This window comes from Perca fluviatilis, chromosome 18 (assembly GCF_010015445.1).
Source record: "Perca fluviatilis chromosome 18, GENO_Pfluv_1.0, whole genome shotgun sequence".
Lineage (NCBI taxonomy): Eukaryota > Metazoa > Chordata > Actinopteri > Perciformes > Percidae > Perca > Perca fluviatilis.
In genome coordinates this window covers 821856-845153 of record NC_053129.1, presented here as the reverse complement: position 1 = coordinate 845153, position 23298 = coordinate 821856, and the positions used below count along the sequence as shown (strand labels likewise).

The following is a 23298-nucleotide window of genomic DNA, read 5'->3' as shown; positions in this document are numbered from 1 at the left end:
TGCACCATTCATATTTTACTGCAAATGTTCAAAATGCCGTTTGACATGTCTATTTTTGACACATAGATATGTTAAACAGGATTCAGTCACAGCTGCTCTGTCATGGATATGACTGACAGTGAATATATAGTAAACCTAAATGTTTCTACATGTAGTCACTGTCGCCTAAATGATGTAATAAGCCACCTAGCGAAGTGACGGTGCCAAATTTTAGTCCTCGGGCATTCCTCGTTAGTATAGTGGACAGTATCTCCGCCTCGTCACGCGGAAGACCGGGTTCGATTCTCGACGGGGAGAATATTCTACCTCTTAATTATTTACCAAGGCTACATCGACACTACTGTTAGCCGGAGTGGTGTGGATACGAGGCCTTACCATAGAATAATATGTGCGTTTTTAAGAAAAAAAGGGTCAGAATGGGTAAAGTCCAACAAAGACAAAAGTTTTCCAGCAGCACTGAGCATGTTCCTGCTATCAAAGAGAGCTTTGAGCTGCTTACACACCAACCAGACGGCCAACCGTCGGCAGAAAAGGCAGTTGGACTGATCAGTCTCCCCGAGTTGGTCAAAGAAATGCCTCAGAAAACACCGAAGAGACGAGACGTAATACGTCTCCATAACAGCAGGCGGCGCTAATCTGTATTGTTGCCCAAAAAATGAAAACCGGCAGCTGATTGGACGAACGCGTCACGTGGGTCTGTTTTCTTCCGAAATTCAAAGACAGACTGTCATGGCGGCTTGTTCAGAATACGCATCTCGTGTTGTACTAAAACAGTTCACCGAAACGTGTTTATGAAAACATTTTAAGCGAGAAATAGGCCATGCAGTTGCTGACTCTGTCATTTTCATTCTCATGTCACATCGGCCAAAATGAAGGCCGACGGCCCCTCGGACGGACGACGGCACGGAACGCACCGAACAGACTCGAGTCACTGACCTCGCCAGACTGTCCAACGGCCGATTATCGGCTCTATGTGTCCGTAACGTAAGACGTATCCAGAAACGTAAAAAAACAAAAATGAGGCTAAGAGGTTGTGGCTCAGCTAAGGTAAGAACAATGAGGCTAAGAACAACAATGAGAGTAAAAGAATTACATAAACATTTCAATATTTTTCATTGAAATATGCTCAATTATGTTAGTCAAATGCTGTTAATAATTTGGAGAAAGAACAACAAGGGCGAAAAGTAAGCCCAGGGATTTATTTGCTTGGACCAACCATGAGGTGGAACTGCTACTGAAAGGCATGCAAGCTTACCTAACCGATAAGACTGACTGACGTGGGTGTCTGCATTCGTTTCCAAAGTTCTCAGTTTCTGCCTGTACAGACTACAACGCAACCCTGCAAGTTTCAAACTTAAACGGGTTGATCAACGTTTCCAAATGTCTTTGCGTAAGGGTCGCGGAAATGCCGGAGTAGTGTGGATACAAGGCCTAAACATAGCCAAAGATATGCGTTTTTAAGGAAAACACTATTAAAGTGGATATAGTCCAAGAAAGACAACAGTTTTACAGCAGCATTGACCATGTTCCTGCTATCAAAGAGAGCTTTACAGTGACGATATGATCACCTACCTCCGGATCCAGGAACGTAGGATGGAAGCAGGAACGTAAGTCGGATCCAGGAACATAAAACAACATCAATGAGGCGAAGAGGTTGAGGCTCACGAAAGGTAAGAACAACGAGGCTAAGAACAATAAGAGCAAAAGAGAATTACATAAGCATTTAAATATTTTTTATTAAACTATGCTCAATTATGTTATTCAAATCCTGATAATAATTTGGAGAAAGAACAACAACGGCGAAAAGTAAGCCCAGGGATTTATTTGCTTGGACCAACCATGAGGTGGAACTGCTACTGAAAGGCATGCAAGCTTACCTAACCGATAAGACTGACTGACGTGGGTGTCTGCATTCGTTTCCAAAGTTCTCAGTTTCTGCCTGTACAGACTACAACGCAACCCTGCAAGTTTCAAACTTAAACGGGTTGATCAACGTTTCCAAAATGTCTTTGCGTAAGGGTCGCGAAATGCCGGAGTAGTGTGGATACAAGGCCTAAACATAGCCAAAGATATGCGGTTTTTTAAGGAAAACACTATTAAAGTGGATATAGTCCAAGAAAGACAACAGTTTTACAGCAGCATTGACCATGTTCCTGCTATCAAAGAGAGCTTTACAGTGACGATATGATCACCTACCTCCGGATCCAGGAACGTAGGATGGAAGCAGGAACGTAAGACGGATCCAGGAACATTAAACAACATCAATGAGGCGAAGAGGTTGAGGCTCACGAAAGGTAAGAACAACGAGGCTAAGAACAATAAGAGCAAAAGAATTACATAAGCATTTAAATATTTTTTTATTAAACTATGCTCAATTATGTTATTCAAATCCTGATAATAATTTGGAGAAAGAACAACAACGGCGAAAAGTAAGCCCAGGGATTTATTTGCTTGGACCAACCATGAGGTGGAACTGCTACTGAAAGGCATGCAAGCTTACCTAACCGATAAGACTGACTGACGTGGGTGTCTGCATTCGTTTCCAAAGTTCTCTGTTTCTGCCCGGCTGAGGATTTGACTGAATCATTTGATTTCATTAGTCAGTGTAATCAAATAGAAAACAAATGTACTTTCCACCCAGAGACATTTTACGTGTCAGGCGAATGTGATGACTAGTGCACTGTGGAAACTTCGGTAGGCCTGGCCACGATTTCAAGACAGGGACAGTTTTCCATGCAGGTTATTGAGATTTTAAATCAGCAGAGTTTGATTGTGCGAAGTAAACTCAAACAAATGTGTTTCCGCCCTGTTTCGAACAGGGGACCTTTTGCGTGTTAGGCAAACGTGATAACCACTACACTACGGAAACCGACGAAAAGGGTTTTTCCACATGTTCGTCGGGAAATGCACCATTCATATTTTACTGCAAATGTTCAAAATGCCGTTTGACATGTCTATTTTTGACACATAGATATGTTAAACAGGATTCAGTCACAGCTGCTCTGTCATGGATATGACTGACAGTGAATATATAGTAAACCTAAATGTTTCTACATGTAGTCACTGTCGCCTAAATGATGTAATAGCGCCACCTAGCGAGTGACGTGCCAAATTTAGTCCTCGGGCATTCCTCGTTAGTATAGTGGACAGTATCTCCGCCTGTCACGCGGAAGACCGGGGTTCGATTCCCCGACGGGGAGAATATTCTACCTCTTAATTATTTACCAAGGCTACATCGACACTACTGTTAGCCGGAGTGGTGTGGATACGAGGCCTTACCATAGAATAATATGTGCGTTTTTAAGAAAAAAAGGGTCAGAATGGGTAAAGTCCAACAAAGACAAAAGTTTTCCAGCAGCACTGAGCATGTTCCTGCTATCAAAGAGAGCTTTGAGCTGCTTACACACCAACCAGACGGCCAACCGTCGGCAGAAAAGGCAGTTGGACTGATCAGTCTCCCCGAGTTGGTCAAAGAAATGCCTCAGAAAACACCGAAGAGACGAGACGTAATACGTCTCCATAACAGCAGGCGGCGCTAATCTGTATTGTTGCCCAAAAAATGAAAACCGGCAGCTGATTGGACGAACGCGTCACGTGGGTCTGTTTTCTTCCGAAATTCAAAGACAGACTGTCATGGCGGCTTGTTCAGAATACGATCTCGTGTTGTACTAAAATAGTTCACCGAAACGTGTTTATGAAAACATTTTAAGCGAGAAATAGGCCATGCAGTTGCTGACTCTGTCATTTTCATTCTCATGTCACATCGGCCAAACGTGGGTGTCTGCATTCGTTTCCAAAGTTCTCAGTTTCTGCCTGTACAGACTACAACGCAACCCTGCAAGTTTCAAACTTAAACGGGTTGATCAACGTTTCCAAATGTCTTTGCGTAAGGGTCGCGGAAATGCCGGAGTAGTGTGGATACAAGGCCTAAACATAGCCAAAGATATGCGTTTTTAAGGAAAACACTATTAAAGTGGATATAGTCCAAGAAAGACAACAGTTTTACAGCAGCATTGACCATGTTCCTGCTATCAAAGAGAGCTTTACAGTGACGATATGATCACCTACCTCCGGATCCAGGAACGTAGGATGGAAGCAGGAACGTAAGACGGATCCAGGAACATTAAACAACATCAATGAGGCGAAGAGGTTGAGCCTCACGAAAGGTAAGAACAACGAGGCTAAGAACAATAAGAGCAAAAGAATTACATAAGCATTTAAATATTTTTTTATTAAACTATGCTCAATTATGTTATTCAAATCCTGATAATAATTTGGAGAAAGAACAACAACGGCGAAAAGTAAGCCCAGGGATTTATTTGCTTGGACAAACCATGAGGTGGAACTGCTACTGAAAGGCATGCAAGCTTACCTAACCGATAAGACTGACTGACGTGGTGTCGTGCATTCGTTTCCAAAGTTCTCTGTTTCTGCCCGGCTGAGGATTTGACTGAATCATTTGATTTCATTAGTCAGTGTAATCAAATAGAAAACAAATGTACTTTCCACCCAGAGACATTTTACGTGGTCAGGCGCAATGTGATGACTAGTGCACTGTGGAAACTTCGGTAGGCCTGGCCACGATTTCAAGACAGGGACAGTTTTCCATGCAGGTTATTGAGATTTTAAATCAGCAGAGTTTGATTGTGCGAAGTAAACTCAAACAAATGTGTTTCCGCCCTGCTTCAACAGGGGACCTTTGCGTTGTTAGGCAAACGTGATAACCACTACACTACGGAAACCGACGAAAAGGGTTTTTCCACATGTTCGGCGGGAAATGCACCATTCATATTTTACTGCAAATGTTCAAAATGCCGCTTTGACATGTCTATTTTGAACACATAGATATGTTAAACAGGATTCAGTCACAGCTGCTCTGTCATGGATATGACTGACAGTGAATATATAGTAAACCTAAATGTTTCTACATGTAGTCACTGTCGCCTAAATGATGTAATAGCGCCACCTAGCGAAGTGACGTGCGCAAATTTAGTCCCCCCGGGCATTCCTCGTTAGTATAGTGGACAGTATCTCCGCCTCGTCACGCGGAAGACCGGGTTCGATTCCACGGGGAGAATATTCTACCTCTTAATTATTTACCAAGGCTACATCGACACTACTGTTAGCCGGAGTGGTGTGGATAATGGAGGCCTTACCATAGAATAATATGTGCGTTTTTAAGAAAAAAAGGGTCAGAATGGGTAAAGTCCAACAAAGACAAAAGTTTTCCAGCAGCACTGAGCATGTTCCTGCTATCAAAGAGAGCTTTGAGCTGCTTACACACCAACCAGACGGCCAACCGTCGGCAGAAAAGGCAGTTGGACTGATCAGTCTCCCCGAGTTGGTCAAAGAAATGCCTCAGAAAACACCGAAGAGACGAGACGTAATACGTCTCCATAACAGCAGGCGGCGCTAATCTGTATTGTTGCCCAAAAAATGAAAACCGGCAGCTGATTGGACGAACGCGTCACGTGGGTCTGTTTTCTTCCGAAATTCAAAGACAGACTGTCATGGCGGCTTGTTCAGAATACGATCTCGTGTTGTACTAAAACAGTTCACCGAAACGTGTTTATGAAAACATTTTAAGCGAGAAATAGGCCATGCAGTTGCTGACTCTGTCATTTTCATTCTCATGTCACATCGGCCAAAATGAAGGCCGACGGCCCCTCGGACGGACGACGGCACGGAACGCACCGAACAGACTCGAGTCACTGACCTCGCCAGACTGTCCAACGGCCGATTATCGGCTCTATGTGTCCGTAACGTAAGACGTATCCAGAAACGTAAAAAAACAAAAATGAGGCTAAGAGGTTGTGGCTCAGCTAAGGTAAGAACAATGAGGCTAAGAACAACAATGAGAGTAAAAGAATTACATAAACATTTCAATATTTTTCATTGAAATATGCTCAATTATGTTAGTCAAATGCTGTTAATAATTTGGAGAAAGAACAACAAGGGCGAAAAGTAAGCCCAGGGATTTATTTGCTTGGACCAACCATGAGGTGGAACTGCTACTGAAAGGCATGCAAGCTTACCTAACCGATAAGACTGACTGACGTGGGTGTCTGCATTCGTTTCCAAAGTTCTCAGTTTCTGCCTGTACAGACTACAACGCAACCCTGCAAGTTTCAAACTTAAACGGGTTGATCAACGTTTCCAAATGTCTTTGCGTAAGGGTCGCGGAAATGCCGGAGTAGTGTGGATACAAGGCCTAAACATAGCCAAAGATATGCGTTTTTAAGGAAAACACTATTAAAGTGGATATAGTCCAAGAAAGACAACAGTTTTACAGCAGCATTGACCATGTTCCTGCTATCAAAGAGAGCTTTACAGTGACGATATGATCACCTACCTCCGGATCCAGGAACGTAGGATGGAAGCAGGAACGTAAGACGGATCCAGGAACATAAAACAACATCAATGAGGCGAAGAGGTTGAGGCTCACGAAAGGTAAGAACAACGAGGCTAAGAACAATAAGAGCAAAAGAATTACATAAGCATTTAAATATTTTTTTATTAAACTATGCTCAATTATGTTATTCAAATCCTGATAATAATTTGGAGAAAGAACAACAACGGCGAAAAGTAAGCCCAGGGATTTATTTGCTTGGACCAACCATGAGGTGGAACTGCTACTGAAAGGCATGCAAGCTTACCTAACCGATAAGACTGACTGACGTGTGTGTCTGCATTCGTTTCCAAAGTTCTCAGTTTCTGCCTGTACAGACTACAACGCAACCCCGCAAGTTTCAAACTTAAACGGGTTGATCAACGTTTCCAAATGTCTTTTCGCGTAAGGGTCGTGAAATGCCGGAGTAGTGTGGATACAAGGCCTAAACATAGCCAAAGATATGCGTTTTTAAGGAAAACACTATTAAAGTGGATATAGTCCAAGAAAGACAACAGTTTTACAGCAGCATTGACCATGTTCCTGCTATCAAAGAGAGCTTTACAGTGACGATATGATCACCTACCTCCGGATCCAGGAACGTAGGATGGAAGCAGGAACGTAAGACGGATCCAGGAACATTAAACAACATCAATGAGGCGAAGAGGTTGAGGCTCACGAAAGGTAAGAACAACGAGGCTAAGAACAATAAGAGCAAAAGAATTACATAAGCATTTAAATATTTTTTTATTAAACTATGCTCAATTATGTTATTCAAATCCTGATAATAATTTGGAGAAAGAACAACAACGGCGAAAAGTAAGCCCAGGGATTTATTTGCTTGGACCAACCATGAGGTGGAACTGCTACTGAAAGGCATGCAAGCTTACCTAACCGATAAGACTGACTGACGTGGGTGTCTGCATTCGTTTCCAAAGTTCTCTGTTTCTGCCCGGCTGAGGATTTGACTGAATCATTTGATTTCATTAGTCAGTGTAATCAAATAGAAAACAAATGTACTTTCCACCCAGAGACATTTTACGTGTCAGGCGAATGTGATGACTAGTGCACTGTGGAAACTTCGGTAGGCCTGGCCACGATTTCAAGACAGGGACAGTTTTCCATGCAGGTTATTGAGATTTTAAATCAGCAGAGTTTGATTGTGCGAAGTAAACTCAAACAAATGTGTTTCCGCCCTGTTTCGAACAGGGGACCTTTTGCGTGTTAGGCAAACGTGATAACCACTACACTACGGAAACCGACGAAAAGGGTTTTTTCACATATGTTCGTCGGGAAATGCACCATTCATATTTTACTGCAAATGTTCAAAATGCCGTTTGACATGTCTATTTTTGACACATAGATATGTTAAACAGGATTCAGTCACAGCTGCTCTGTCATGGATATGACTGACAGTGAATATATAGTAAACCTAAATGTTTCTACATGTAGTCACTGTCGCCTAAATGATGTAATAGCGCCACCTAGCGAGTGACGTGCCAAATTTAGTCCTCGGGCATTCCTCGTTAGTATAGTGGACAGTATCTCCGCCTGTCACGCGGAAGACCGGGGTTCGATTCCCCGACGGGGAGAATATTCTACCTCTTAATTATTTACCAAGGCTACATCGACACTACTGTTAGCCGGAGTGGTGTGGATACGAGGCCTTACCATAGAATAATATGTGCGTTTTTAAGAAAAAAAGGGTCAGAATGGGTAAAGTCCAACAAAGACAAAAGTTTTCCAGCAGCACTGAGCATGTTCCTGCTATCAAAGAGAGCTTTGAGCTGCTTACACACCAACCAGACGGCCAACCGTCGGCAGAAAAGGCAGTTGGACTGATCAGTCTCCCCGAGTTGGTCAAAGAAATGCCTCAGAAAACACCGAAGAGACGAGACGTAATACGTCTCCATAACAGCAGGCGGCGCTAATCTGTATTGTTGCCCAAAAAATGAAAACCGGCAGCTGATTGGACGAACGCGTCACGTGGGTCTGTTTTCTTCCGAAATTCAAAGACAGACTGTCATGGCGGCTTGTTCAGAATACGATCTCGTGTTGTACTAAAACAGTTCACCGAAACGTGTTTATGAAAACATTTTAAGCGAGAAATAGGCCATGCAGTTGCTGACTCTGTCATTTTCATTCTCATGTCACATCGGCCAAAATGAAGGCCGACGGCCCCTCGAACGGACGACGGCACGGAACGCACCGAACAGACTCGAGTCACTGACCTCGCCAGACTGTCCAACGGCCGATTATCGGCTCTATGTGTCCGTAACGTAAGACGTATCCAGAAACGTAAAAAAAAAAAAATGAGGCTAAGAGGTTGTGGCTCAGCTAAGGTAAGAACAATGAGGCTAAGAACAACAATGAGAGTAAAAGAATTACATAAACATTTCAATATTTTTCATTGAAATATGCTCAATTATGTTAGTCAAATGCTGTTAATAATTTGGAGAAAGAACAACAAGGGCGAAAAGTAAGCCCAGGGATTTATTTGCTTGGACCAACCATGAGGTGGAACTGCTACTGAAAGGCATGCAAGCTTACCTAACCGATAAGACTGACTGACGTGGGTGTCTGCATTCGTTTCCAAAGTTCTCAGTTTCTGCCTGTACAGACTACAACGCAACCCTGCAAGTTTCAAACTTAAACGGGTTGATCAACGTTTCCAAATGTCTTTGCGTAAGGGTCGCGGAAATGCCGGAGTAGTGTGGATACAAGGCCTAAACATAGCCAAAGATATGCGTTTTTAAGGAAAACACTATTAAAGTGGATATAGTCCAAGAAAGACAACAGTTTTACAGCAGCATTGACCATGTTCCTGCTATCAAAGAGAGCTTTACAGTGACGATATGATCACCTACCTCCGGATCCAGGAACGTAGGATGGAAGCAGGAACGTAAGACGGATCCAGGAACATTAAACAACATCAATGAGGCGAAGAGGTTGAGGCTCACGAAAGGTAAGAACAACGAGGCTAAGAACAATAAGAGCAAAAGAATTACATAAGCATTTAAATATTTTTTTATTAAACTATGCTCAATTATGTTATTCAAATCCTGATAATAATTTGGAGAAAGAACAACAACGGCGAAAAGTAAGCCCAGGGATTTATTTGCTTGGACCAACCATGAGGTGGAACTGCTACTGAAAGGCATGCAAGCTTACCTAACCGATAAGACTGACTGACGTGGGTGTCTGCATTCGTTTCCAAAGTTCTCAGTTTCTGCCTGTACAGACTACAACGCAACCCTGCAAGTTTCAAACTTAAACGGGTTGATCAACGTTTCCAAATGTCTTTGCGTAAGGGTCGCGGAAATGCCGGAGTAGTGTGGATACAAGGCCTAAACATAGCCAAAGATATGCGTTTTTAAGGAAAACACTATTAAAGTGGATATAGTCCAAGAAAGACAACAGTTTTACAGCAGCATTGACCATGTTCCTGCTATCAAAGAGAGCTTTACAGTGACGATATGATCACCTACCTCCGGATCCAGGAACGTAGGATGGAAGCAGGAACGTAAGACGGATCCAGGAACATTAAACAACATCAATGAGGCGAAGAGGTTGAGGCTCACGAAAGGTAAGAACAACGAGGCTAAGAACAATAAGAGCAAAAGAATTACATAAGCATTTAAATATTTTTTTATTAAACTATGCTCAATTATGTTATTCAAATCCTGATAATAATTTGGAGAAAGAACAACAACGGCGAAAAGTAAGCCCAGGGATTTATTTGCTTGGACCAACCATGAGGTGGAACTGCTACTGAAAGGCATGCAAGCTTACCTAACCGATAAGACTGACTGACGTGGGTGTCTGCATTCGTTTCCAAAGTTCTCTGTTTCTGCCCGGCTGAGGATTTGACTGAATCATTTGATTTCATTAGTCAGTGTAATCAAATAGAAAACAAATGTACTTTCCACCCAGAGACATTTTACGTGTCAGGCGAATGTGATGACTAGTGCACTGTGGAAACTTCGGTAGGCCTGGCCACGATTTCAAGACAGGGACAGTTTTCCATGCAGGTTATTGAGATTTTAAATCAGCAGAGTTTGATTGTGCGAAGTAAACTCAAACAAATGTGTTTCCGCCCTGTTTCGAACAGGGGACCTTTTGCGTGTTAGGCAAACGTGATAACCACTACACTACGGAAACCGACGAAAAGGGTTTTTCCACATGTTCGTCGGGAAATGCACCATTCATATTTTACTGCAAATGTTCAAAATGCCGTTTGACATGTCTATTTTTTAAACATAGATATGTTAAACAGGATTCAGTCACAGCTGCTCTGTCATGGATATGACTGACAGTGAATATATAGTAAACCTAAATGTTTCTACATGTAGTCACTGTCGCGCCTAAATGATGTAATAGCGCCACCTAGCGAAAGTGACGTGGCCAAATTTAGTCCTCGGGCATTCCTCGTTAGTATAGTGGACAGTATCTCCGCCTGTCACGCGGAAGACCGGGTTTGATTTCCCGACGGGGAGAATATTCTACCTCTTAATTATTTACCAAGGCTACATCGACACTACTGTTAGCCGGAGTGGTGTGGATACGAGGCCTTACCATAGAATAATATGTGCGTTTTTAAGAAAAAAAGGGTCAGAATGGGTAAAGTCCAACAAAGACAAAAGTTTTCCAGCAGCACTGAGCATGTTCCTGCTATCAAAGAGAGCTTTGAGCTGCTTACACACCAACCAGACGGCCAACCGTCGGCAGAAAAGGCAGTTGGACTGATCAGTCTCCCCGAGTTGGTCAAAGAAATGCCTCGGAAAACACCGAAGAGACGAGACGTAATACGTCTCCATAACAGCAGGCGGCGCTAATCTGTATTGTTGCCCAAAAAATGAAAACCGGCAGCTGATTGGACGAACGCGTCACGTGGGTCTGTTTTCTTCCGAAATTCAAAGACAGACTGTCATGGCGGCTTGTTCAGAATACGATCTCGTGTTGTACTAAAACAGTTCACCGAAACGTGTTTATGAAAACATTTTAAGCGAGAAATAGGCCATGCAGTTGCTGACTCTGTCATTTTCATTCTCATGTCACATCGGCCAAAATGAAGGCCGACGGCCCCTCGGACGGACGACGGCACGGAACGCACCGAACAGACTCGAGTCACTGACCTCGCCAGACTGTCCAACGGCCGATTATCGGCTCTATGTGTCCGTAACGTAAGACGTATCCAGAAACGTAAAAAAAAAAAAATGAGGCTAAGAGGTTGTGGCTCAGCTAAGGTAAGAACAATGAGGCTAAGAACAACAATGAGAGTAAAAGAATTACATAAACATTTCAATATTTTTCATTGAAATATGCTCAATTATGTTAGTCAAATGCTGTTAATAATTTGGAGAAAGAACAACAAGGGCGAAAAGTAAGCCCAGGGATTTATTTGCTTGGACCAACCATGAGGTGGAACTGCTACTGAAAGGCATGCAAGCTTACCTAACCGATAAGACTGACTGACGTGGGTGTCTGCATTCGTTTCCAAAGTTCTCAGTTTCTGCCTGTACAGACTACAACGCAACCCTGCAAGTTTCAAACTTAAACGGGTTGATCAACGTTTCCAAATGTCTTTGCGTAAGGGTCGCGGAAATGCCGGAGTAGTGTGGATACAAGGCCTAAACATAGCCAAAGATATGCGTTTTTAAGGAAAACACTATTAAAGTGGATATAGTCCAAGAAAGACAACAGTTTTACAGCAGCATTGACCATGTTCCTGCTATCAAAGAGAGCTTTACAGTGACGATATGATCACCTACCTCCGGATCCAGGAACGTAGGATGGAAGCAGGAACGTAAGTCGGATCCAGGAACATAAAACAACATCAATGAGGCGAAGAGGTTGAGGCTCACGAAAGGTAAGAACAACGAGGCTAAGAACAATAAGAGCAAAAGAATTACATAAGCATTTAAATATTTTTTTATTAAACTATGCTCAATTATGTTATTCAAATCCTGATAATAATTTGGAGAAAGAACAACAACGGCGAAAAGTAAGCCCAGGGATTTATTTGCTTGGACCAACCATGAGGTGGAACTGCTACTGAAAGGCATGCAAGCTTACCTAACCGATAAGACTGACTGACGTGGGTGTCTGCATTCGTTTCCAAAGTTCTCAGTTTCTGCCTGTACAGACTACAACGCAACCCTGCAAGTTTCAAACTTAAACGGGTTGATCAACGTTTCCAAATGTCTTTGCGTAAGGGTCGCGGAAATGCCGGAGTAGTGTGGATACAAGGCCTAAACATAGCCAAAGATATGCGTTTTTAAGGAAAACACTATTAAAGTGGATATAGTCCAAGAAAGACAACAGTTTTACAGCAGCATTGACCATGTTCCTGCTATCAAAGAGAGCTTTACAGTGACGATATGATCACCTACCTCCGGGATCCAGGAACGTGGGATGGAAGCAGGAACGGAAGACGGATCCAGGAACATTAAACAACATCAATGAGGGGAAGAGGTTGAGGCTCACGAAAGGTAAGAACAACGAGGCTAAGAACAATAAGAGCAAAAGAATTACATAAGCATTTAAATATTTTTTTATTAAACTATGCTCAATTATGTTATTCAAATCCTGATAATAATTTGGAGAAAGAACAACAACGGCGAAAAGTAAGCCCAGGGATTTATTTGCTTGGACAAACCATGAGGTGGAACTGCTACTGAAAGGCATGCAAGCTTATCTAACCGATAAGACTGACTGACGTGGGTGTCTGCATTCGTTTCCAAAGTTCTCTGTTTCTGCCCGGCTGAGGATTTGACTGAATCATTTGATTTCATTACTCAGTGTAATCAAATAGAAAACAAATGTACTTTCCACCCAGAGACATTTTACGTGTCAGGCGAATGTGATGACTAGTGCACTGTGGAAACTTTGGTAGGCCTGGCCACGATTTCAAGACAGGGACAGTTTTCCATGCAGGTTATTGAGATTTTAAATCAGCAGAGTTTGATTGTGCGAAGTAAACTCAAACAAATGTGTTTCCAGCCCTGTTTCGAACAGGGGACCTTTTGCGTGTTAGGCAAACGTGATAACCACTACACTACGGAAACCGACGAAAAGGGTTTTTCCACATGTTCGTCGGGAAATGCACCATTGATATTTTACTGCAAATGTTCAAAATGCCGTTTGACATGTCTATTTTTTAAACATAGATATGTTAAACAGGATTCAGTCACAGCTGCTCTGTCATGGATATGACTGACAGTGAATATATAGTAAACCTAAATGTTTCTACATGTAGTCACTGTCGCCTAAATGATGTAATAGCGCAACCTAGCGAGTGCGTGCCAAATTTAGTCCTCGGGCATTCCTCGTTAGTATAGTGGACAGTATCTCCGCTTCGTCACGCGGAAGACCGGGTTTGATTCGACGGGAGAATATTCTACCTCTTAATTATTTACCAAGGCTACATCGACACTACTGTTAGCCGGAGTGGTGTGGATACGAGGCCTTACCATAGAATAATATGTGCGTTTTTAAGAAAAAAAGGGTCAGAATGGGTAAAGTCCAACAAAGACAAAAGTTTTCCAGCAGCACTGAGCATGTTCCTGCTATCAAAGAGAGCTTTGAGCTGCTTACACACCAACCAGACGGCCAACCGTCGGCAGAAAAGGCAGTTGGACTGATCAGTCTCCCCGAGTTGGTCAAAGAAATGCCTCAGAAAACACCGAAGAGACGAGACGTAATACGTCTCCATAACAGCAGGCGGCGCTAATCTGTATTGTTGCCCAAAAAATGAAAACCGGCAGCTGATTGGACGAACGCCCACGCGTGGGTCTGTTTTCTTCCGAAATTCAAAGACAGACTGTCATGGCGGCTTGTTCAGAATACGATCTGCGTGTTGTACTAAAACAGTTCACCGAAACGTGTTTATGAAAACATTTTAAGGGCGAAATAGGCCATGCAGTTGCTGACTCTGTCATTTTCATTCTCACGTCACATCGGCCAAAATGAAGGCCGACGGCCCTCGACCGACGACGGCACGGAACGCACCGAACAGACTCGAGTCACTGACCTCGCCAGACTGTCCAACGGCCGATTATCGGCTCTATGTGTCCGTAACGTAAGACGTATCCAGAAACGTAAAAAAACAAAAATGAGGCTAAGAGGTTGTGGCTCAGCTAAGGTAAGAACAATGAGGCTAAGAACAACAATGAGAGTAAAAGAATTACATAAACATTTCAATATTTTTCATTGAAATATGCTCATTTATGTTAGTCAAATGCTGTTAATAATTTGGAGAAAGAACAACAAGGGCGAAAAGTAAGCCCAGGGATTTGCTTGCTTGGACCAACCATGAGGTGGAACTGCTACTGAAAGGCATGCAAGCTTACCTAACCGATAAGACTGACTGGCGTGGGTGTCCGCATTCGTTTCCAAAGTTCTCAGTTTCTGCCTGTACAGACTACAACGCAACCCTGCAAGTTTCAAACTTAAACGGGTTGATCAACGTTTTCCAAATGTCTTTGCGTAAGGGTCGCGGGAAATGCCGGAGTAGTGTGGATACAAGGCCTAAACATAGCCAAAGATATGCTTTTAAGTTTTTAAGAAAAAACACTATTAAAGTGGATATAGTCCAAGAAAGACAACAGTTTTACAGCAGCATTGACCATGTTCCTGCTATCAAAGAGAGCTTTACAGTGACGATATGATCACCTACCTCCGGATCCAGGAACGTAGGATGGAAGCAGGAACGTAAGTCGGATCCAGGAACATAAAACAACATCAATGAGGCGAAGAGGTTGAGGCTCACGAAAGGTAAGAACAACGAGGCTAAGAACAATAAGAGCAAAAGAATTACATAAGCATTTAAATATTTTTTTATTAAACTATGCTCAATTATGTTATTCAAATCCTGATAATAATTTGGAGAAAGAACAACAACGGCGAAAAGTAAGCCCAGGGATTTATTTGCTTGGACCAACCATGAGGTGGAACTGCTACTGAAAGGCATGCAAGCTTACCTAACCGATAAGACTGACTGACGTGGGTGTCTGCATTCGTTTCCAAAGTTCTCAGTTTCTGCCTGTACAGACTACAACGCAACCCTGCAAGTTTCAAACTTAAACGGGTTGATCAACGTTTCCAAATGTCTTTGCGTAAGGGTCGCGGAAATGCCGGAGTAGTGTGGATACAAGGCCTAAACATAGCCAAAGATATGCGTTTTTAAGGAAAACACTATTAAAGTGGATATAGTCCAAGAAAGACAACAGTTTTACAGCAGCATTGACCATGTTCCTGCTATCAAAGAGAGCTTTACAGTGACGATATGATCACCTACCTCCGGATCCAGGAACGTAGGATGGAAGCAGGAACGTAAGACGGATCCAGGAACATTAAACAACATCAATGAGGCGAAGAGGTTGAGGCTCACGAAAGGTAAGAACAACGAGGCTAAGAACAATAAGAGCAAAAGAATTACATAAGCATTTAAATATTTTTTTATTAAACTATGCTCAATTATGTTATTCAAATCCTGATAATAATTTGGAGAAAGAACAACAACGGCGAAAAGTAAGCCCAGGGATTTATTTGCTTGGACCAACCATGAGGTGGAACTGCTACTGAAAGGCATGCAAGCTTACCTAACCGATAAGACTGACTGACGTGGGTGTCTGCATTCGTTTCCAAAGTTCTCTGTTTCTGCCCGGCTGAGGATTTGACTGAATCATTTGATTTCATTAGTCAGTGTAATCAAATAGAAAACAAATGTACTTTCCACCCAGAGACATTTTACGTGTCAGGCGAATGTGATGACTAGTGCACTGTGGAAACTTCGGTAGGCCTGGCCACGATTTCAAGACAGGGACAGTTTTCCATGCAGGTTATTGAGATTTTAAATCAGCAGAGTTTGATTGTGCGAAGTAAACTCAAACAAATGTGTTTCCGCCCTGTTTCGAACAGGGGACCTTTTGCGGTTTAGGCAAACGCGATAACCACTACACTCACGGAAACCGACGAAAAGGGTTTTTCCACATGTTCGTCGGAAATGCACCATTCATATTTTACTGCAAATGTTCAAAATGCCGTTTGACATGTCTATTTTTTGACACATAGATATGTTAAACAGGATTCAGTCACAGCTGCTCTGTCATGGATATGACTGACAGTGAATATATAGTAAACCTAAATGTTTCTACATGTAGTCACTGTCGCCTAAATGATGTAATAGCGCCACCTAGAGAGTGACGTGCCAAATTTAGTCCTCGGGCATTCCTCGTTAGTATAGTGGACAGTATCTCCGCCTGTCACGCGGAAGACCGGGGTTCGATTCCCCGACGGGGAGAATATTCTACCTCTTAATTATTTACCAAGGCTACATCGACACTACTGTTAGCCGGAGTGGTGTGGATACGAGGCCTTACCATAGAATAATATGTGCGTTTTTAAGAAAAAAAGGGTCAGAATGGGTAAAGTCCAACAAAGACAAAAGTTTTCCAGCAGCACTGAGCATGTTCCTGCTATCAAAGAGAGCTTTGAGCTGCTTACACACCAACCAGACGGCCAACCGTCGGCAGAAAAGGCAGTTGGACTGATCAGTCTCCCCGAGTTGGTCAAAGAAATGCCTCAGAAAACACCGAAGAGACGGGACGTATACGTCTCCATAACAGCAGGCGGCTAATCTGTATTGTTGCCCAAAAAATGAAAACCGGCAGCTGATTGAACAAACGCGCCACGTGGGTTTGTTTTCTTCCGAAATTCAAAGACAGACTGTCATGGCGGCTTTGTTCAGAATACGATCTCGTGTTGTACTAAAACAGTTCACCGAAACGTGTTTATGAAAACATTTTAAGCGAGAAATAGGCCATGCAGTTGCTGACTCTGTCATTTTCATTCTCATGTCACATCGGCCAAAATGAAGGCCGACGGCCCCTCGGACGGACGACGGCACGGAACGCACCGAACAGACTCGAGTCACTGACCTCGCCAGACTGTCCAACGGCCGATTATCGGCTCTATGTGTCCGTAACGTAAGACGTATCCAGAAACGTAAAAAAACAAAAATGAGGCTAAGAGGTTGTGGCTCAGCTAAGGTAAGAACAATGAGGCTAAGAACAACAATGAGAGTAAAAGAATTACATAAACATTTCAATATTTTTCATTGAAATATGCTCAATTATGTTAGTCAAATGCTGTTAATAATTTGGAGAAAGAACAACAAGGGCGAAAAGTAAGCCCAGGGATTTATTTGCTTGGACCAACCATGAGGTGGAACTGCTACTGAAAGGCATGCAAGCTTACCTAACCGATAAGACTGACTGACGTGGGTGTCTGCATTCGTTTCCAAAGTTCTCAGTTTCTGCCTGTACAGACTACAACGCAACCCTGCAAGTTTCAAACTTAAACGGGTTGATCAACGTTTCCAAATGTCTTTGCGTAAGGGTCGCGGAAATGCCGGAGTAGTGTGGATACAAGGCCTAAACATAGCCAAAGATATGCGTTTTTAAGGAAAACACTATTAAAGTGGATATAGTCCAAGAAAGACAACAGTTTTACAGCAGCATTGACCATGTTCCTGCTATCAAAGAGAGCTTTACAGTGACGATATGATCACCTACCTCCGGATCCAGGAACGTAGGATGGAAGCAGGAACGTAAGACGGATCCAGGAACGTAAAACAACAACAATGAGGCTAAGAGGTTGTGGCTCAGCTAAGGTAAGAACAATGAGGCTAAGAACAACAATGAGAGTAAAAAGAATTACATAAACATTTCAATATTTTTCATTGAAATATGCTCAATTATGTTAGTCAAATGCTGTTAATAATTTGGAGAAAGAACAACAAGGGCGAAAAGTAAGCCCAGGGATTTATTTGCTTGGACCAACCATCAGGTGGAACTGCTACTGAAAGGCATGCAAGCTTACCAAACCGATAAGACTGACAGACGTGGGTGTCTGCATTCGTTTCCAAAGTTCTCAGTTTCTGCCTGTACAGACTACAACGCAACCCTGCAAGTTTCAAACTTAAAAGGGTTGATCAACGTTTCCAAATGTCTTTGCGTAAGGGAGCGGAAATGCCGGAGTAGTGTGGATACAAGGCCTAAACATAGCCAAAGATATGCGTTTTTAAGGAAAACACTATTAAAGTGGATATAGTCCAAGAAAGACAACAGTTTTACAGCAGCATTGACCATGTTCCTGCTATCAAAGAGAGCTTTACAGTGACGATATGATCACCTACCTCGGGATCCAGGAACGTAGGATGGAAGCAGGAACGTAAGACGGATCCAGGAACGTAAAACAACACCAATGAGGCGAAGAGGTTGAGGCTCACGAAAGGTAAGAACAACGAGGCTAAGAACAATAAGAGCAAAAGAATTACATAAGCATTTAAATATTTTTTTATTAAACTATGCTCAATTATGTTATTCAAATCCTGATAATAATTTGGAGAAAGAACAACAATGGCGAAAAGTAAGCCCAGGGATTTATTTGCTTGGACCAACCATGAGGTGGAACTGCTACTGAAAGGCATGCAAGCTTACCTAACCGATGAGACTGACTGACGTGGGTGTCTGCATTTGTTTCCAAAGTTCTCTGTTTCTGCCCGTACAGACTACAACGCAACCCTGGCTGTGGCTGAGGATTTGACTGAATCATTTGATTTCATTACTCAGTGTAATCAAATAGAAAACAAATGTACTTTCCCCCCAGTTTCCAACCTGAGACATTTTACGTGTCAGGCGAATGTGATGACTAGTGCACTGTGGAAACTTTGGTAGGCCTGGCCACGATTTCAAGACAGGGACAGTTTTCCATGCAGGTTATTGAGATTTTAAATCAGCAGAGTTTGATTGTGCGAAGTAAACTCAAATAAACATGTTTCCGCCCTGTTTCGAACAGGGGACGTTTTGCGTGTGAGGCAAACGTGATAACCACTACACTACGGAAACCGACTAAAAAGGTTTTTCCACATGTTCGTCGGGAAATGCACCATTCATATTTTACTGCAAATGTTCAAAATGCCGTTTGACATGTTTTCATTCTCATGTCACATCTGCCAAAATGAAGGCCGACGGCCCCTCGGACGGACGACGGCACGGAACGCACCGAACAGACTCGAGTCACTGACCTCGCCAGACTGTCCAACGGCCGATTATCGGCTCTATGTGTCCGTAACGTAAGACGTATCCAGAAACGTAAAAAAACAACAATGAGGCTAAGAGGTTGTGGCTCAGCTAAGGTAAGAACAATGAGGCTAAGAACAACAATGAGAGTAAAAGAATTACATAAACATTTCAATATTTTTCATTGAAATATGCTCAATTATGTTAGTCAAATGCTGCTAATAATTTGGAGAAAGAACAACAAGGGCGAAAAGTAAGCCCAGGGATTTATTTGCTTGGACCAACCATCAGGTGGAACTGCTACTGAAAGGCATGCAAGCTTACCAAACCGATAAGACTGACAGACGTGGGTGTCTGCATTCGTTTCCAAAGTTCTCAGTTTCTGCCTGTACAGACTACAACGCAACCCTGCAAGTTTCAAACTTAAAAGGGTTGATCAACGTTTCCAAATGTCTTTGCGTAAGGGAGCGGAAATGCCGGAGTAGTGTGGATACAAGGCCTAAACATAGCCAAAGATATGCGTTTTTAAGGAAAACACTATTAAAGTGGATATAGTCCAAGAAAGACAACAGTTTTACAGCAGCATTGACCATGTTCCTGCTATCAAAGAGAGCTTTACAGTGACGATATGATCACCTACCTCGGGATCCAGGAACGTAGGATGGAAGCAGGAACGTAAGACGGATCCAGGAACGTAAAACAACACCAATGAGGCGAAGAGGTTGAGGCTCACGAAAGGTAAGAAAAACGAGGCTAAGAACAATAAGAGCAAAAGAATTACATAAGCATTTAAATATTTTTTTATTAAACTATGCTCAATTATGTTATTCAAATCCTGATAATAATTTGGAGAAAGAACAACAATGGCGAAAAGTAAGCCCAGGGATTTATTTGCTTGGACCAACCATGAGGTGGAACTGCTACTGAAAGGCATGCAAGCTTACCTAACCGATGAGACTGACTGACGGGTGGTGTCTGCATTTGTTTCCAAAGTTCTCTGTTTCTGCCCGTACATGACTACGCAACGCAACCCTGGCTGTGGCTGAGGATTTGACTGAATCATTTGATTTCATTACTCAGTGTAATCAAATAGAAAACAAATGTACTTTCCCCAGTTTCCAACCTGAGACATTTTACGTGTCAGGCCGAATGTGATGACTAGTGCACTGTGGAAACTTTGGTAGGCCTGGCCACGCATTTCAAGACAGGGACAGTTTTCCAGCAGGTTATTGAGATTTTAAATCAGCAGAGTTTGATTGTGCGGCATAAACTCAAATAAACATGTTTCCGCCCTGTTTCGAACAGGGGACCTTTTGCGTGTGAGGCAAACGTGATAACCACTACACTACGGAAACCGACGAAAAAGGTTTTTCCACATGTTCGTCGGGAAATGCACCATTCATATTTTACTGCAAATGTTCAAAATGCCGTTTGACATGTTTTCATTCTCATGTCACATCTGCCAAAATGAAGGCCGACGGCCCCTCGGACGGACGACGGCACGGAACGCACCGAACAGACTCGAGTCACTGACCTCGCCAGACTGTCCAACGGCCGATTATCGGCTCTATGTGTCCGTAACGTAAGACGTATCCAGAAACGTAAAAACAAAACAATGAGGCTAAGAGGTTGTGGCTCAGCTAAGGTAAGAACAATGAGGCTAAGAACAACAATGAGAGTAAAAGAATTACATAAACATTTCAATATTTTTCATTGAAATATGCTCAATTATGTTAGTCAAATGCTGCTAATAATTTGGAGAAAGAACAACAAGGGCGAAAAGTAAGCCCAGGGATTTATTTGCTTGGACCAACCATCAGGTGGAACTGCTACTGAAAGGCATGCAAGCTTACCAAACCGATAAGACTGACAGACGTGGGTGTCTGCATTCGTTTCCAAAGTTCTCAGTTTCTGCCTGTACAGACTACAACGCAACCCTGCAAGTTTCAAACTTAAAAGGGTTGATCAACGTTTCCAAATGTCTTTGCGTAAGGGAGCGGAAATGCCGGAGTAGTGTGGATACAAGGCCTAAACATAGCCAAAGATATGCGTTTTTAAGGAAAACACTATTAAAGTGGATATAGTCCAAGAAAGACAACAGTTTTACAGCAGCATTGACCATGTTCCTGCTATCAAAGAGAGCTTTACAGTGACGATATGATCACCTACCTCGGGATCCAGGAACGTAGGATGGAAGCAGGAACGTAAGACGGATCCAGGAACGTAAAACAACACCAATGAGGCGAAGAGGTTGAGGCTCACGAAAGGTAAGAACAACGAGGCTAAGAACAATAAGAGCAAAAGAATTACATAAGCATTTAAATATTTTTTTATTAAACTATGCTCAATTATGTTATTCAAATCCTGATAATAATTTGGAGAAAGAACAACAATGGCGAAAAGTAAGCCCAGGGATTTATTTGCTTGGACCAACCATGAGGTGGAACTGCTACTGAAAGGCATGCAAGCTTACCTAACCGATGAGACTGACTGACCTGGGTGTCTGCATTTGTTTCCAAAGTTCTCTGTTTCTGCCCGTACAGACTACAACGCAACCCTGGCTGTGGCTGAGGATTTGACTGAATCATTTGATTTCATTACTCAGTGTAATCAAATAGAAAACAAATGTACTTTCCCCCCAGTTTCCAACCTGAGACATTTTACGTGTCAGGCGAATGTGATGACTAGTGCACTGTGGAAACTTTGGTAGGCCTGGCCACGATTTCAAGACAGGGACAGTTTTCCATGCAGGTTATTGAGATTTTAAATCAGCAGAGTTTGATTGTGCGAAGTAAACTCAAATAAACATGTTTCCGCCCTGTTTCGAACAGGGGACCTTTTGCGTGTGAGGCAAACGTGATAACCACTACACTACGGAAACCGACGAAAAAGGTTTTTCCACATGTTCGTCGGGAAATGCACCATTCATATTTTACTGCAAATGTTCAAAATGCCGTTTGACATGTTTTCATTCTCATGTCACATCTGCCAAAATGAAGGCCGACGGCCCCTCGGACGGACGACGGCACGGAACGCACCGAACAGACTCGAGTCACTGACCTCGCCAGACTGTCCAACGGCCGATTATCGGCTCTATGTGTCCGTAACGTAAGACGTATCCAGAAACGTAAAAAAACAACAATGAGGCTAAGAGGTTGTGGCTCAGCTAAGGTAAGAACAATGAGGCTAAGAACAACAATGAGAGTAAAAGAATTACATAAACATTTCAATATTTTTCATTGAAATATGCTCAATTATGTTAGTCAAATGCTGCTAATAATTTGGAGAAAGAACAACAAGGGCGAAAAGTAAGCCCAGGGATTTATTTGCTTGGACCAACCATCAGGTGGAACTGCTACTGAAAGGCATGCAAGCTTACCAAACCGATAAGACTGACAGACGTGGGTGTCTGCATTCGTTTCCAAAGTTCTCAGTTTCTGCCTGTACAGACTACAACGCAACCCTGGCTGTGGCTGAGGATTTGACTGAATCATTTGATTTCATTACTCAGTGTAATCAAATAGAAAATAAATGTACTTTCCCCCCAGTTTCCAACCTGAGACATTTTACGTGTCAGGCGAATGTGATGACTAGTGCACAGTGGAAACTTCGGTAGGCCTGGCCACGATTTCAAGACAGGGACACTTTTCCATGGAGGTTATTGAGATTTTACCTCAGAAGAGTTTGATTGTGCGAAGTAAACACAAACAAATGTGTTTCCGCTGTTGGAAATTCGTAGGGTACAGATTCAATCATTGGCAAATTATCAAAGATGTTTTATCAATATTAATAAAGTTATGAACATGATGATTAATAACTTCATCA

General features: G+C 42.6%; 11 non-coding genes across 11 annotated transcripts; 3 read left to right on the top strand and 8 right to left on the bottom strand.

Annotated features, from left to right (window-relative positions):
- Positions 1–2796: 2796 nt before the first annotated feature.
- Positions 2797–2869, bottom strand: trnav-aac. The gene has a single exon. It is a non-coding gene; the product is annotated as a tRNA-Val (tRNA).
- Positions 2870–3128: 259 nt separating this feature from the next.
- trnad-guc lies at positions 3129–3200 on the top strand. The gene has a single exon. It is a non-coding gene; the product is annotated as a tRNA-Asp (tRNA).
- Positions 3201–7574: 4374 nt separating this feature from the next.
- Positions 7575–7647, bottom strand: trnav-aac. The gene has a single exon. It is a non-coding gene; the product is annotated as a tRNA-Val (tRNA).
- A 261-nt stretch (positions 7648–7908) lies between these two features.
- trnad-guc lies at positions 7909–7980 on the top strand. The gene has a single exon. It is a non-coding gene; the product is annotated as a tRNA-Asp (tRNA).
- Positions 7981–10476: 2496 nt separating this feature from the next.
- trnav-aac lies at positions 10477–10549 on the bottom strand. The gene has a single exon. It is a non-coding gene; the product is annotated as a tRNA-Val (tRNA).
- Positions 10550–13381: 2832 nt separating this feature from the next.
- Positions 13382–13455, bottom strand: trnav-aac. The gene has a single exon. It is a non-coding gene; the product is annotated as a tRNA-Val (tRNA).
- Positions 13456–16286: 2831 nt separating this feature from the next.
- trnaf-aaa lies at positions 16287–16360 on the bottom strand. Its single transcript has one exon. It is a non-coding gene; the product is annotated as a tRNA-Phe (tRNA).
- Positions 16361–16619: 259 nt separating this feature from the next.
- On the top strand, positions 16620–16691 carry trnad-guc. The gene has a single exon. It is a non-coding gene; the product is annotated as a tRNA-Asp (tRNA).
- Positions 16692–19226: 2535 nt separating this feature from the next.
- On the bottom strand, positions 19227–19299 carry trnav-cac. Its single transcript has one exon. It is a non-coding gene; the product is annotated as a tRNA-Val (tRNA).
- Positions 19300–20755: 1456 nt separating this feature from the next.
- On the bottom strand, positions 20756–20828 carry trnav-cac. The gene has a single exon. It is a non-coding gene; the product is annotated as a tRNA-Val (tRNA).
- Positions 20829–22281: 1453 nt separating this feature from the next.
- Positions 22282–22354, bottom strand: trnav-cac. The gene has a single exon. It is a non-coding gene; the product is annotated as a tRNA-Val (tRNA).
- Positions 22355–23298: the final 944 nt, after the last annotated feature.